The sequence below is a fragment of the Lethenteron reissneri genome, unplaced genomic scaffold (genome assembly GCF_015708825.2).
Source record: "Lethenteron reissneri isolate LAM-NWPU_2019-01 unplaced genomic scaffold, ASM1570882v1 scaffold_1308, whole genome shotgun sequence".
Classification (NCBI taxonomy): Eukaryota; Metazoa; Chordata; class Hyperoartia; order Petromyzontiformes; family Petromyzontidae; genus Lethenteron; species Lethenteron reissneri.
Window position 1 is genome coordinate 12,501 of NW_026891012.1, and position 16,667 is coordinate 29,167.

A 16,667-nucleotide genomic window follows, 5' to 3' on the forward strand; every position below is an offset into this window, starting at 1 on the left:
ATTTGAAGCTTTCGTGACTGCAAGGATTCATACTCCTAGTTTTTTTGGTAAAGTCACGTAGGTAAAAAATGAAATTAAAATTAATAAAAATTAAATAATAAAAATCACGACGTTTTGGAGGCTGTATACAGCAAATTTGGCTGTGACGGTCCCCACCTGATGACGGAGACTTGTGTTGCCTCCAAAACGCCGTGATTTTTATTTTATTTTTATTAATTTCATTTTTTACCTACGTGACTTTACCGAAAAAACTAAGAGTATGCAAATATACAGCGGGCTATCAGCGCCCGGTTCGAACCCACGACCTCCTGCATGCCGTGCGAGGGCGATAACCCCGCCCCGCCGTTCCCTGTCCGTCGCAGGCAGGCGTCCCCACCGCTGCGAGGTGTGCAGCAAGGCGTTCAAGCACAAGCAGCACCTGATCGAGCACTCGCGGCTGCACTCGGGCGAGAAGCCGTACCGCTGCGGGCGCTGCGGCCGGCGCTTCTCGCACTCGGGCGGCTACTCGCAGCACGTGCACCGCCGCTACTCGTGCTGCGGCGACCCCGGGCAGCCGGGCGCGCCGGGAGCGGATTTGGGGGCGCCGGGAGCGACGGAAGAGCTCGACGAGGGGGATGACAGATGCGGGGCGGAGTGGGAGGATGCGCGGGGGGGTAGGTGGGTGAGTGGGTGGGTGGGTGAGTGAGAGGGTTGGTGAGTGAGTGAATGAGTGGGTGGGTGAGTGAGTGGGTGATTGGGTGAGGTTGGTGTGTGGGTGGATGAGTGGTGAGGTTGGTGAGTGGGTGGATGAGTGGGTGGGTGAGTGGGTGAGTGGGTGGGTGGGTGAGTGAGAGGGTTGGTGAGTGAGTGAATGAGTGGGTGGGTGAGTGAGTGGGTGGGTGATTGGGTGAGGTTGGTGAGTGGGTGGATGAGTGGTGAGGTTGGTGAGTGGGTGGATGAGTGGTGAGTGGGTGGATGAGTGGGTGGGTGAGTGGGTGGGTGAGTGAGAGGGTTGGTGAGTGAGTGAATGAGTGGGTGGGTGAGTGATTGGAAGAGCTCAACGAGGGGGATGACGGATGCGGGGCGGAGGGCCGGAACGACGAGGCAGAGTGGGAGGATGCGCGGGGGGGGGCGTGGGAAACAAAGAGAGAGTTCCCGCCGTTGAGTTGAACCGTGCCGACGGAGATGATCCTGCGATGGGTGAAGGCCAAGAAACAAAATGGCGGCACTGAAGGGTCGAGTGACGACGATGCGTTGTTCTTTGGTTCTTTCGGTAAAGTCGCGTCTAAAGATAAAATAATAAATTAAATAATAGCATAATACGACGTTTCGATCGCAACACAAGCAATCGTCATCAGGTATAAAGGAAATAGCAACAAAAAATCTAACCAGAAAACTATAGACAGACATATAAGCAGACAGACATCACCAAGATACATAGAGAGAGAGTAACACAGGCACAGAGAGGGGTGATCGTCTCTGTGGCGAGGCCTTAAATAGACAGAGGGGGGCGGAGGCAGAGAGAGGGAGGGGTTAGAGAAAAAAATTACATGTCAATGAGTACGAAGAACGCGTAGTAAAGTACGCAAGCTTGAACATTAGGAGAGAGGGAGAAAGAACACACTAAATTAATTTATCTGTCTGTCTATAGTTTTCTGGTTAGATTTTTTGTTGCTATTTCATTTATACCTGATGATGATTGCTTGTGTTGCAATCGAAACGTCTACGACGTCACGAAAGCTCCAAAATTAACGATGCTTTGACTCGTGATAACTCGCCGGTCGCTCTGAGAACAAATGCGTCGCAAGCAGACCACTGCCGTGCCTGAAATGTGTTTTGTGGATGCAGGATGTTTTTTGAGCAAAGGTGTTTCTGGACTAACTGAAATGCTGTTGGAATGAGTGGGTACTAGGGGCGAGGTGTTTTTTCGTATTAAAATGATTGCAAAGAGGTGGAAAACGGAGTTAGGAATGGGCATGTTAAATGTGGATAGATAATGCTATGATTAGGAACATCTGTAGATGGAAGATACAAGAACGATCTGGAAAAAGCCTTTTATGTGCACACTTTAAAAAAGAATAAGTTTTCTACCAGTGCCGTCTTTTACAAAAGCAGCGTTACTCAATGTTTACAATGTTAAAGGTTTGCTTTCGCTAGTCTTGAAAAGATAAAAGTATTCTGCTAAACTTTCACGCAGTGTTATTTGACATAGCATGCAGCTTGTGTAGTTTACACTGTTTGTGCAATTCCTCCTCGGTTGTTGTCGTCTCTCTGAAGCTGCGGTGTTTGTTTGTTTGTTTACACGTTGTCATCTATGTAGTTTATTCATTCCGTTTTACATGCAAGTAGAATGACGTTGTTGTTGTTCTTCTTGGTTCTTTCGGTAAAGTCACGTAGAAGGGAAATAATAAAATAATAAAAATGAAACATAATAAAATAATTCTCACGACGTTTTGGCAACACCGCAAGCAGCCGTCCTCAGGTGAAGAACAGGTCTGTCGGAAAGACAGCGTCTGAATGAACAGGTATGTCTTTCCGACTGTCTTTCCGACAGACCTGTTCATTCAGACGCTATCTTTCCGACAGACCTGTTCTTCACCTGAGTACGGCTGCTTGCGCTGTGGCCGAAACGTCGTGAAAATTATTTTATAGTTTTATTTTTATTATTTTATTATTTCCCTTCTACGTGACTTTACCGAAAGAACCAAGAAGATGAATCCCTGCAGTCACGAAAGCTTTAAATCGAAATTTAAAGTTGTTGTTGTTTACAATTGCCAGCCAGAACATGAGTCAGTATTAATACTGTTTGAGCAAGATATTTGTAACATTTTAACAAATCGTCCAGACCACTCACTGGCCTGCGTTGTACTGCGCGTACTATTTTAGCGGTGTATTTTAGCGATGTATTTTAGCGTTCTCTTTGCAAGTTGCTGTTTGACAAACGTCAGTGTATTTCTCCTGGATGTACAACCCCGTTTTTAACGAGCTTCCATTTGAATACATTTTGTTTACCGACGCAGCCAAGGCTGCCAAGACTTGAATTTCTACATTAAAACTCAGAAATAAATCTCAGCGTCTTTATCGTAATGATCGCATTGCTCTGCAATGCTGGCGAGGGGGTGTCGGTGTGCAACTCCCGTATGCGCGATCCTCTCTTAGGACAAGAGACGCACACTTCCATTTCTTGCGCTTATCCAGAGTTCGAAGTTAACGTTCTCCCATTAAGTAAACAGAAGCATGATAATTGGTTTTTTACCCTTCTATCTGGCAACAAAACTGTGACCTTTTTTACAAGGAGTCATGTTTGCATAGACCACAATCCCTGCAGTCGTAATGCAAACAAAACACAACTCTGATAATGTATGCACTGTCCTTGAAGTTGATTGGTCCACACCCGAGACAGCTTTCCTTAGAGCCTAGTCTCACATGGGTTGGACCAGATGATGCCAAAAGGCGTACAACTCAAAGACAATGCACCATCAGAGTATGAGAGCTCGGGGTAAGCATTTACATCATTGGAACCTCATTTGCCAGTAAAAAATAGAATTGTTTTTTGTACCCTTCTATCTGGCAACAAAACTGACACCTTTTTTACATGTTGCCATGTTTGCATAGACCACAATACCTGCAGTCAGAATGCAAACAAAACACACAACTCTGATAGTGTATCCACTGTCCTTGAAGTTGATTGGTCCACACCCGAGACAGCTTAGTCTCGCCCTCGACGAACGAGCCACTGCACGGACCCACCTCGTTCTCTTCACACCACCCCCAGGTGTTGATTGTCAACCCTCACCCGGGTGCTCACCGGCTCGAAGCGTCGTGGTTAGAGCGACTTTGACTGGGGGCCGTGGGGTGCTCACAGCGCGGCTCTGTGAGTCAGCCCACGTTCAAGGCTAGTGTGATTGTTGCACTCGAATGAGCGTTGGGGCAGTGCAGAGGTCGCAACCGGGTACCCGATACCCGTACCCTACCCGATACCCGGCTACCCGTACCCGACCGGGTACGGGTAGCCGTTCGCGACCCTGGTGCGGCCAGGTACGGGTAAGGAAACAAAACCCGTTTGCGACCTCTGGGGCAGTGTCCCATCTAATAATAATTCAAAACAATAGATACATCATGTGCCTGCAGAGCTGTGAGTCGGTGGTGGGACATGTGCACATTGCCACAGCAGCAGCAGGGTGGGTGTATTGTATAGGCCGCAGACTTCTTCATCGCAAGGCCACCAGCGACATGACGCAAATGTGAAAACACACCCCCCCCCCCCCCCAATCATGCTGCTGTCGAAATCCCAAATGGTTTCAAGCGTGTGGCGGCCCTCACCACACTGATGATGCCTTCATGGCGAAAGTGGTCCCCCCCTATGAGAATGAGTGAAAAACACCGGTACAGGACAACCTCTGTTTGCTTTCCACAAAGTAGTACTCGCTTTATCGACCCCCCCGAGAGATGATTTTTAAAATTACAACTTTTTGATGGGCAATCTGTGCCCCAGCCACCGGGCGCTGTGTCCGATTCTACGACCTGAAACTTCTTTCAAACGGTCACAAAAGGTTTCCCACCCCGATGTGTTGACGGCACTGAGCGAGCGGTGGGCATCGCAGCCATCCCACGACAGGGGCTAAGTCTTCCTCAAGTACAACCGCTGCTGACTTCACCAAAAAATGAACCCGTAAAAACAAAGTTTTTCACGATAAATCCTTTATATGTGTGGCGGCTACTAGAGTCCTCTCGTCCTCTGGCTTGAGATGGCTGTCACTTATGGGTCAGATGATTGCATGGCACCATTAAGCAATTGGTAATTAAATATAATATTTTTGTCCTAAAAAGTGTAAAATTTTGGGAAAAAAATTTCACGAACATTAATTGTCACGCACAACGAGTCTGTGTGGAAAATGTCAGCTCGATTGGATCACGGGAAGTGGGTTAAAAAACGACCGAAAGATTTGCGCGGTCCTAAGCAAGCAAGCGAACTTAATATAAAGGATTTAAACAAGTAAACCCGTAAAAACAACGTTTTTCACTATAAATCCTTTATATGTGTGGCGACTACTAGAGTCCTCTCGTCCTCTGGCTTGAGATGGCTGCCACCTATGGGTCAGATGATTGCATGGCAGCATTAAGCAATTGGTAATGAAATATTTTTTAAAAAATTCCCTAAAAAGTGTAAAATTTGTGAGAAAAAAATTTCACGAACATTAATTGTCACGCACAACGAGTCTGTGTGCAAAATGTCAGCTCGATTGGATCACGGGGAGTGGGTTAAAACACGACCGAAAGATTTGCACGGTCCTAAGCAAGCAAGCAAGTGAACTTAATATAAAGGATTTTAAAAAGATGCTTCCCGATGTATTGACCCTGTAAAAGTCGAGTCATTCCGTGACCAAGATCTGGATTCGCAGCCTCGCGATTGCCCAGCTTCTGCACTCTTGCCAAAGTGCAACAGTTGATGAACTACCTATTGGAAATTATTGATCGGACTAAACATCATTTGATCCACCGTAGGAATGCGATTGGCCACTGCTGCACTATGAAACAGTGCAACAGTTGATGAACTACCCATTGGGAATTATTGATCGGACTGAACATCATTTGATCCACCGTAGGAATGCGATTGGCCACTGCTGCACTATGCAACAGTGCAACAGTTGATGAACTACCCATTGGGAATTATTGATCGGACTAAACATCATTTGATCCACCGTAGGAATGCGATTGGCCACTGCTGCACTATGCAACAGTGCAACAGTTGATGAACTACCCATTGGGAATTATTGATCGGACTAAACATCATTTGATCCACCGTAGGAATGCGATTGGCCACTGCTGCACTATGCAACAGTGCAACAGTTGATGAACTACCCATTGGGAATTATTGATCGGACTAAACATCATTTGATCCACCGTAGGAATGCGATTGGCCACTGCTGCACTATGCAACAGTGCAACAGTTGATGAACTACCCATTGGGAATTATTGATCGGACTAAACATAATTTGATCCACCGTAGGAATGTGATTGGCCACTGCTGCACTATGCAACAGTTGATGAACTACCCATTGGGAATTATTGATCGGACTAAACATCATTTGATCCACCGTAGGAATGCAATTGGCCACTGCTGCACTATGCAACAGTGCAACAGTTGATGAACTACCCATTGGGAATTATTGATCGGACTAAACATCATTTGATCCACCATAGGAATGCGATTGGCCACTGCTGCACTATGCAACAGTGCAACAGTTAATGAACTACCCATTGGGAATTATTGATCGGACTAAACATCATTTGATCCACCGTAGGAATGCGATTGGCCACTGCTGCACTATGCAACAGTTGATGAACTACCCATTGGAAATTATTGATCGGACTAAACATCATTTCATCCACTGTAGGAATGCAATTGGCCACTGCTGCACTATGCAACAGTGCAACAGTTGATGAACTATCCATTGGGAATTATTGATCGGACTAAACATCATTTGATCCACCGTAGGAATGCGATTGGCCACTGCTGCACTATGCAACAGTGCAACAGTTGATGAACTACCCATTGGGAATTATTGATCGGACTAAACATCATTTGATCCACCGTAGGAATGCGATTGGCCACTGCTGCACTATGCAACAGTTGATGAACTACCCATTGGAAATTATTGATCGGACTAAACATCATTTGATCCACCGTAGGAATGCAATTGGCCACTGCTGCACTATGCAACAATGCAACAGTTGATGAACTACCCATTGGGAATTATTGATCGGACTAAACATCATTTGATCCACCGTAGGAATGCGATTGGCCACTGCTGCACTATGCAACAGTGCAACAGTTGATGAACTACCCATTGGAAATTATTGATCGGACTAAACATCATTTGATCCACCGTAGGAATGCGAAATTTCCACTCGTGGCTCTGAGGATAAGCACCAATATATAAAGTGTAATCCCTTGCAAGCGCTTCCAGGCTGTGCTGACTCTGTAGCTATCACAGCGGTTGAAATTATTTGTATTTTTCTCAATTTCGATTGATTCTCTAATTAGTCTTGGCCAGTAATAATTCGCTTCTGCATAACACTTCCACGTTATCAAAATTAGTTGAATGCCCTTGTTGGCAAGCATGCTCTGTCACTGTTGACAGCTGTGTTTGAGATGTAATTACCAGTCAACATCTCATTTGGGTCATTTTTATGTACCTTATACTGTATGAGATTTCTGATAATTTACATAACCAATACATTTTTCACTTTGTTTATGTAAATCGCTCGAATGCCAACGCGAGTGTTTAGTGTTGATGGCGAGTTTAGTAATTAGTCGTACGTACGGTACAAAAAAAGTTTTCCTCTAAAAAATAAAAAAAAATCTCTCTCCGCCTTGGAGCCAATCACAGTTGAGTGTCTCGCCTGTCACGTGACGCGGCGGTTTGTTTTCCCGCCAAATTTTCTGGCTCCTCCCCCTCCTCGCTGGCGGCCATTTTAGAGTCGTGAGGGGGACAAGATGGCGGCCTCGACCATGACGGCGATTCGACAGCGGTCAGTGTCACCACTCTCACTCACTAACTCACTCTTACACACTCACTATCTCACACTTACACACTCACAATCTCACTCACTCTCACACACTCTTACTCACAATCTCACTCACTCTCACACACTCACAATCTCACTCACTAGCTCTTACACACTTACACTCACTCTTACTCACACTCTTACACTCACTCACACACTCACACTCTCACTCACTATCTCACAATCTCTCTTACACACTTACACTCACTCTGACAATCTCTCACTCACTCTCACTCACTCACTATCTCTCACTGACACACTCACTCTCACTCACACTTACACACACTCACTCACTATCACTCACTCTTAAACTCTTACACTCTCACTCACTATCTCACTCACACTCACAATCACGCACTCACAATCTCACACTCACTATCTCACTCACTCACTCTGACTATCTCACAATCACTCACTCTCACTCACTCTTACACACTCACAATCACTCACAATCTCACACTCACTCACTCACCACACTCACACTCAATCTCACTCTCTCACAAGCTCACAATCTCACTCACTATCTCACTCACAATGACACTCACTCTTACACTCTCACACACTATCTCACACACTGACTCACTCACTCACAATCTCACACACGCACACACTGACAATCTCACACTCACTCACACACTCTCACTCACTATCTCTCACACTCTTACACACTTACACTCTCACTCTGACACATTCACACTCACACACTCACTATCTCACACTCACTATCTCACAATCACTCACTCACTCTCACACACTCACTATCTCACTCACTCTCCCCCCCCCCCCCCCCCCAGTAATATTTACAAAAGGAAAACAAAGTTAAAGAAAAATAATAAAATGTTTTTATTTTTTACTTTTCTCTTAATATCTTTATAATTCTTTAATTAGTAAAAATAATGACAATTTTATTATTATTTAATTATTACAAATTATAATAACATCTGTTTTTATTGGTTCTTTAGGTAAAGTCACATAGATGAAAAAATGTTTTTTTTTATAAGGCTAACAAGAAATAAAATTCATCATTCACGAATGAAATTACTTTTCACTTAATCTCTGGAGGTCAATACTCTTTGGTTCTTTAGGTAAAGTCACGTAGATGAACAAAATATAATAAAATGTATTTTTTACAAGGCTAACAAGAAATAATATTCATCATTCACGAATGAAATTACTTTTCTCTTAATATCTGGAGGTCTATACTCTTTGGTTCTTTAGGTAAAGTCACGTAGATGAAAAAGATATAATAAAATGTATTTTTTACAAGGCTAACAAGAAATAATATCATTCACGAATGAAATAACTTTTCTCTTAATATCTGGAGATGTATACTCTTTGGTTCTTTAGGTAAAGTCACATAGAAGGGAAATAATAAAATATAAATATAAAACAATTAAAATTCTCATGACGTTTCGACTGCAACACAAGCTATCATATATTTATAGTTTTATTTTATTATTTCCCTTCTCCGTGACTTTACCGAAAGAACCAAGAATATGAAAATAATTCAATCACGACGTTTCGGAGGCAACACAAGCTTCCGTCATCAGGTGGGACAACCAGAGCACAATCACTGCTGTGAGCAGGGAACTCTTAGTGACACGCTCTTATACAGGGTGAGAAGGGGGAGGAGCCAGGGAGGAGGGATGCAGGGGGGGGGGCTCCCTGCACACGGGGGATGTCTCTGTAGTGCGTGTGTGCATGTTGTAATGTGTAAGGTATATCTGCAGTCGATTTCATGTTGTGTGTAACGTGTAAGGTATAATTCTTTGGTTCTTTCGGTAAAGTCACGTATAAAGATAAAATATTAAATTGAATTAAATACTAGCATACGACGTTTCGATTGGAACACAAGCAATCATCATCAGGTATGAATTAAATAGAAAAACAAATCTAGTATACTTAGAAATGTAATGTAATACAACAGGGAGTCGGATAACATAACAGTCAACACCCTACCTGGTTGATTACGTTCTTCCTGAGAATGCTAAATATGAAAGAGAGATTTAATCTCTCAACCAGATAGGGTGTTGACTGTTATGTTATCCGACTCTCTGTTATATTACATTACATTTCTAAGTATACTAGATTTGTGTTTCTATTTAATTTATACCTGATGATGATTGCTTGTGTTGCAATCGATACGTCGTATGCTAGTATTTAATTTAAGTTATTATTTTATCTTTATACGTGACTTTACCGAAAGAACCAAAGAATAATTCCTGCAGTCACGAAAGCTCCAAATTAAGTGTAAGGTATATTTGCAGAGTCGATCGCATGGAGAAGCCCTCGACAGAGCCCCGTGCTAAAAGGCATCAATGCGACCGGTGTGCCTACAGCACGGATCACACTGGACACTTCAAGCTGCATGCGAGAACACACACGGGCGAAAAGCCATTCAAGTGCACCACGTGTGGGAAGGCATTTGCTCGTTTACAAACTCTTGAACATCATCAGAGAACACACATGGGGGGAAAGCCATTCAAGTGCGCCATCTGCGAGAAAACATTTGTACATTCATCATATTTTCTAGTTCACCAGAGAACGCACACGGGCGAAAAACCATTCAAGTGCACCACGTGTGGGAAGGCATTTGCTCGTTTACAATATTTAACATATCATCAGAGAACACACACGGGGGAAAAGCCATTCAAGTGCGCCATCTGCGAGAAACATTTTATATATCCATCTAATTTTCGAGTTCACCAGAAAACACACACGGGCGAAAAACCATTCAAGTGCACCGTGTGTGGGAAGGCATTTGTCCATTCAAGATATCTTCGAGTTCATCAGAGAACGCACACGGGCGAGAAGCCCTACAAGTGCATCGTGTGTGGGAAGGCATTTGTCCTTTCAAGATATCTTCGAGTTCATCAGAGAAAGCACACGGGTGAGAAGCCATTCAAGTGCACCGTGTGTGGGAAGGCATTTGTCCAGTCAAGCTCTCTTCGAGTTCACGAGAGAACGCACACGGGCGAAAAGCCATTCAAGTGCACCGTGTGTGGGAAAGGGTTTATTGCGTCAGGAAAACGAAAGAAGCATGAGAAGATCCATGAGAGGGTGAAATCTACTTGCGATGGTCAAAGTGCTGCTCCCATGAGTCCATCTCGCATAAAACAAGAACCGGAAGAAAATTACAACTTCGCTACGTGGCCAGGAGTGATGGTGAAGTGTGAAGAAGAGACAACGGTGAAGCGTGAAGGTCAGGGTTCGACTCCAGGTGGCGACCTGGTGGATGGAGTCGGCGTGAAGAAGGAGGATGAGAATCGAGATTGTCACTTGTGATGACCCCGTTGCTTTTGAAAAAGGGGTCATTTCAGCTTGGTTGGCATTACCGGGAAAAAAAAAATGTGTTTGTCTAGTGAACTGGAAAAGGACTTTGGCCACATTCCAGGGATCCATGAGAAGGTCCATGAGAGGGTGAAATCTACTTGCGATGGTCAAAGTGCTGCTCCCATGAGTCCATCTTTCATAAAACAAGAATCGGAAGAAAATGACAACTTCGCTACGTGGCCAGGAGTGATGGTGAAGTGTGAAGAAGAGACAACGGTGAAGCGTGAAGGTCAGGGTTCGACTCCAGGCTGCGACCTCCTGGTGGATGGAGTCTGCGTGAAGCAGGAGGATGAAAATAGAGATTGTCGCTTGTGATGACCCCGTCGCTTCTGAAAAAGGGGTCATTTAGCTTGGTCGGCATTAGCGGGGAAAAATAATGTGTTTAGTAAACTGGAAAAGGACTTTGGCCATATTCCAGGGATCCATTTGTGCGCCGTTTTCTTTTTTTTGGGGGGGGGACTTATAAATCGCGTAAATATAAGTATATATACTGTATACCTGGTGCGGTTTGTAAACATTGCCCCCTAGGGAGACAAATGCGTTCAGCCGTATTGCTGGCCACCCACCCACTCACTAGTGTATAATGTAACATAGAGACCCATAGGCTCACAAAGAGACCCATAGACTCATAACGCAGACCAATAGATTCATCACGCAGATACCCATAGACTAATCACACATACCCATAGACTCACAAAGAGACCCATAGACTCGTCACGCAGACCAATAGATTCATCACGCAGATACCCATAGACTAATCACACATACACATAGACTCACAGAGACCCATAGACTCACAAAGAGACCCATAGACTCATAACGCAGACCAATAGATTCATCATGCAGATACCCATAGACTAATCACACAAATCCATAGACTCATCATTTAGAGACCCATAGACTCACGCAGAGCCATAGACTCGTCATACAGAGACCCATATACTCACAGACCCATAGACTCATACAGAGACCCATAGACTCACAAAGAGACCCATAGACTCATAACGCAGACCAATATATTCATCACGCAGATATTCATAGACTAATCACACAAATCCATAGACTCATCATTTAGAGACCCATAGACTCAAGAGCCATAGACTCGTCATACAGAGACCCATATACTCAGACCCATAGACTCATACAGAGACCCATAGGCTCACCACAGAGACCCATAGACTCATCATTTAGAGACCCATAGACTCATACAGAGACCCATAGACTCACCACAGAGACCATCGACTCGTCACACAGAGACCCATAGATTCACAAACACCCATAGACACAAAGACCCGTAAACTCATCATACAGAGACCCATAGACTCCCACAGAGACCCATTGTAATTTTCATAATTGCATTGTGAAAATTCGAAAGTTTTCAGAAATGTTGATTGTGCAATGTAATGTTAGATGTGTCATTACAAAAACGTGTTTGTTGTGTGTGTTATTATTGTTATTTGAAGTTTTCGTGACTGCAAGAATCCATACTCTTTGGTTCTTTCAGTAAAGTCACGTTTCGGGCGCAACACATTTTATTTTATATCTACGTGACTACCGAAAGAACCAAAGAGTATTATTGTTGTGATTTATATTCTTGACTAATATGTATGTTTATGATTATTTTCGATTGTGCACAAAGTGTATCGCGACTTGTTACTGGCTCTCTAGTTGTCTAGGGGTTTGTATTGTCAATCGTGACGACATCGATGAATCTCGCTTCAACATTCAAACGTGGCGTGTCGGGCCCAGCACGCTGCCTGTAGCAGCAGCCTGCACGTGACCCCCCCCTCTCCCCTGGCCTCTCCACCAAATACAACGTCAAGTCACTGGGCTTAACCAACAACTTTTACAGCCTGTCGCTCGGGCACTATCGGTGTGCGACGACTCAAATCTCCACCTGTTCCACGTCTCAGCTCACAACTCTTAGCTCAGTGCAGTACGACTTCTCCAAGTCCTTTATCTGCAAGTGACTCGAAAATGAAAAAGCGTCGAGGAAAACTTTCAGCGATACTTAAGTCTGCCTCGGCAAGAACTCAACTCTTAACTACTCGGCGCTTTTCTCCCGGCAAAACTCAACTTATGGATGATTGCGAGAACTGTACCTCAATGCACGTGATGAATGACGTCACAAAGCAACCCTTAAAGGGCCTCAATGCACGTGATGAATGACGTCACAAAGCAACCCTTAAAGAGCCTAATTGCACGTGATGAATGACGTCACAAAGCAGCCCTTAAAGAGCCTCAATGCACGTGATGAATGACGTCACAAAGCAGCCCTTAAAGGGCCTCAATGCACGTCATGAATGACGTCACAAAGCAGTCCTTAAAGGGCCTCAATGCACGTGATGAATGACGTCACAAAGCAGTCCTTAAAGAGCCTCAATGCACGTGATGAATGACATCACAAAGCAACCCTTAAAGAGCCTCAATGCACGTGGTGAATGACGTCACAAAGCAGTCCTTAAAGAGCCTCAATGCACGTGATGAATGACGTCACAAAGCAGTCCTTAAAGAGCCTCAATGCACATGATGAATGACGTCACAAAGCAGTCCTTAAAGAGCCTCAATGCACGTGATGAATGACGTCACAAAGCAGTCCTTAAAGGGCCGCATGCAGCTCCGACGCGTCAGGCTGCCAACCCCCTGGGTCTTGTCAATTGCAGCCTGCGGAATTGTACGTCTTGGTCATGTGACTTACTAACTGTTTACTATATATTTCACCAGGCAAGGCCCACTGAGATAGAGAGGTCTTTTTTTCCGAAAGCGACCTCGCCGAATGAGGTGGCTTGTCACGTGGACTTTTATAGCAGCGGCCAATGCACATGGAGGGGAAAAGCCGCAGGGTGCCGGGAAAAAAATCCACACAACCATGGGGAGAGAGATGCGCAAACTTCAAACATACAGCAGCAGGCGTCTTCAGGGTCGAGATCAAACCCACGACCTCCTGTACACCAGGCGAGATAGTCAACATCTGCTAGCCACCATGATGATGAGAGACACTCAAACTCCAAACATACAGCAGCAGGCGTCGTCAGGGTCGAGATCAAACCCACGACCTCCTGTACACCAGGCGAGGTAATCAACATCTGCTAGCCACCATGATGATGAGAGACACTCAAAATCCAAACACAGCAGCAGGCGTCAGGGTCGAGATCAAACACAACCTCCTGTACACCAGGCGAGATAGTCAACATCTGCTAGCCACCATGATGAGAGACACTCAAACTCCAAACATACAGCAGCAGGCGTCGTCAGGGTCGAGATCAAACCCACAACCTCCTGTACACCAGGCGAGATAGTCAACATCTGCTAGCCACCATGATGATGAGAGACACTCAAACTCCAAACATACAGCAGCAGGCGTCGTCAGGGTCGAGATCAAACCCACAACCTCCTGTACACCAGGCGAGATAGTCAACATCTGCTAGCCACCATGATGATGAGAGACACTCAAACTCCAAACATACAGCAGCAGGCGTCGTCAGGGTCGAGATCAAACCCACAACCTCCTGTACACCAGGAGAGGTAATCAACATCTATCCACCGTGGTTCCCCTCCGATGTTATAATCTCGTGGATAAATGAGGAGTCCTGTAATGCTCTGCGAGTTCTTCTGAATGGTCACATGGCCTGTCGGTAGCTAGGGACGAGCTTATCGGGTATCTCAATAAAGCTGTCGTATTTTTGGGGAACATCGGGGCCGCCGCTCGCTCCGACAAACGCAACTCCCTCGTGGTCTCTCGACTTCTCAGGCTCGACTCGACAAAATCAACTGGAACTTCGCCTGATGGGGCGGGGGCGAAATGGAGATTGCGCGCTCACCCGGGATGCAAAGCTGCCAAGGGCACCGAATATTTCACATCTTGAGAAGGAGCTTCGCGGATGTTGAAGTTATGTTTAATGATAGAATATAGTATTTTCATCGGTATGACGTACCTATGCCAAGTTTGCAGTCGATACGACATTGTGAAGACGGTTAAAAGTGAGTTTCAAGATTTGAGGATACAACAACCGACGGAGTGAGTGACATAAAAGCGTGTAAAATGTTTTAAAAATATGTTTTGGATGTTTTATGATAGAATATCGTGTTGTCATCAGTATGACGTAGATATTTCAAGTTTGCAGTCGATAGCACATTGGGAAGTGGGTAAAATTATGAGTTGGAGAAGACGTTTTTTGGAGGATACAACAGACTGAGTGAGTTACATAAAAGCGTGTAAAATGTTTAAAAATATGTTTTGGATGTTTTATGATAGAATATCGTGTTGTCATCAGTATGACGTAGGTATTTCAAGTTTGCAGTCGATAGCACTTTGGGAAGTGGGTAAAATTTGAGTTATTAGAGAAGATGTTTTTTGGAGGAGACAACAGACTGAGTTAGTTAAATAAAAGCGTGTAAAATGTTTAAAAAATATGTTTTGGATGTTTTATGATAGAATATCGTGTTGTCAGTATGACGCAGGTATTGCAAGTTTGTAGTCGATAGCACATTGGGAAGTGGGTAAAATTTGAGTTATTAGAGAAGATGTTTTTTGGAGGATACAACAGACTGAGTGAGTTAAATAAAAGCGTGTAATAAAAAGAGGATGTCACTCCCCTGTCTGTGTGCTTTTACATCACACCCACCCACCCATTTCATTGCATTATTTATTAACGAGCTTTAATATAATTTCTGCCTTTTGTTCAACCGTCTGAGGTCGCTGGGAAGTGTTAATGGAATTGATTTGAACTGTATCACGGATAGTCATAATCTTTGGGTTTTTTCGGTAAAGTCACGTAGGTAAAAAAATGTAATTAATAAAAGTAAAATAAAATAAAAATCACGACGGTTCCACCTGAAGACGGAAGCTTGTGTTACCTCCGAAACGTTGTGATTTTTATTTTACTTTTATTAATTTTTTACCTACGTGACTATCGAAAAAACCAAAGAATATTAATCCTTGCAGTCAAGAAAGCTTCAAATCTAGAATGTATCACGGATCTTTGCGATTTATTTATTGCTTTATGACCTTTAACAATGAGGCCCCCATTGAGATACAGCACATTCATGTGTGTTGTGTTATTATTGTGATTTGAAGTTTTCGTGACTGCAAGAATCCATACTCTTTGGTTCTTTCGGTAAAGTCACGTGGGGTATAAAATAAAATAAATCGCGACGTTTGGGGCGCAACACATTTTATTTCATACCTACGTGACTACCGAAAGAACCAAAGAGTATTGTGTTTATGATTATTTGCGATTATGCACAAAGTGTATCGCGACTTGTTACTGGCTCTCTAGTTGTCTAGGGGTTTGTATTATCAGTCGTGACGACATCGATGAATCTCGCTTCAACATTCAAACGTAGGTCTACAATCTTGTCGCTGACATCCTTGTAGAGCTCTTTGGTCTTGGCCATGGTGGAGAGTTTGGAATCTGATTGATTGCTTCTGTGAACAGGTGTCTTTTATACAGGTAACAAGCTGAGATTAGGAGCACTCACTTTAAGAGTGTGCTCCTAGGAGAGGTGACGTCATCGCACTGAACGGCACACCTGACGTCACGTCCCCATTTTACTCCTCTACACATAATGAAATTTGATTTAAGTCTGACAACATTGATGTATCACATCGTGATGTGAGTGAAAAGGAATAACACCATTGGGTTTCACAATAGCTTCGTGTCTCTCTGTATGCTGAACGTCTTTCACACCGTACGTAGTCAACCACGTTCATCGCCATGTGTTAGGCTACTAAATACGGGTAAACTCTGGTTATCCGCGTCTCATTTGGGGATTGTTGAGTT

At 44.1% G+C, this 16,667-nt stretch overlaps 1 pseudogene; it reads left to right on the forward strand.

Annotated features, from left to right (window-relative positions):
• LOC133361958 (zinc finger E-box-binding homeobox 2-like) overlaps nt 1-12,811 on the forward strand; it is a 20,709-nt pseudogene extending 7,898 nt beyond the window's left edge.
• The last annotated feature ends 3,856 nt before the right edge of the window (nt 12,812-16,667 follow it).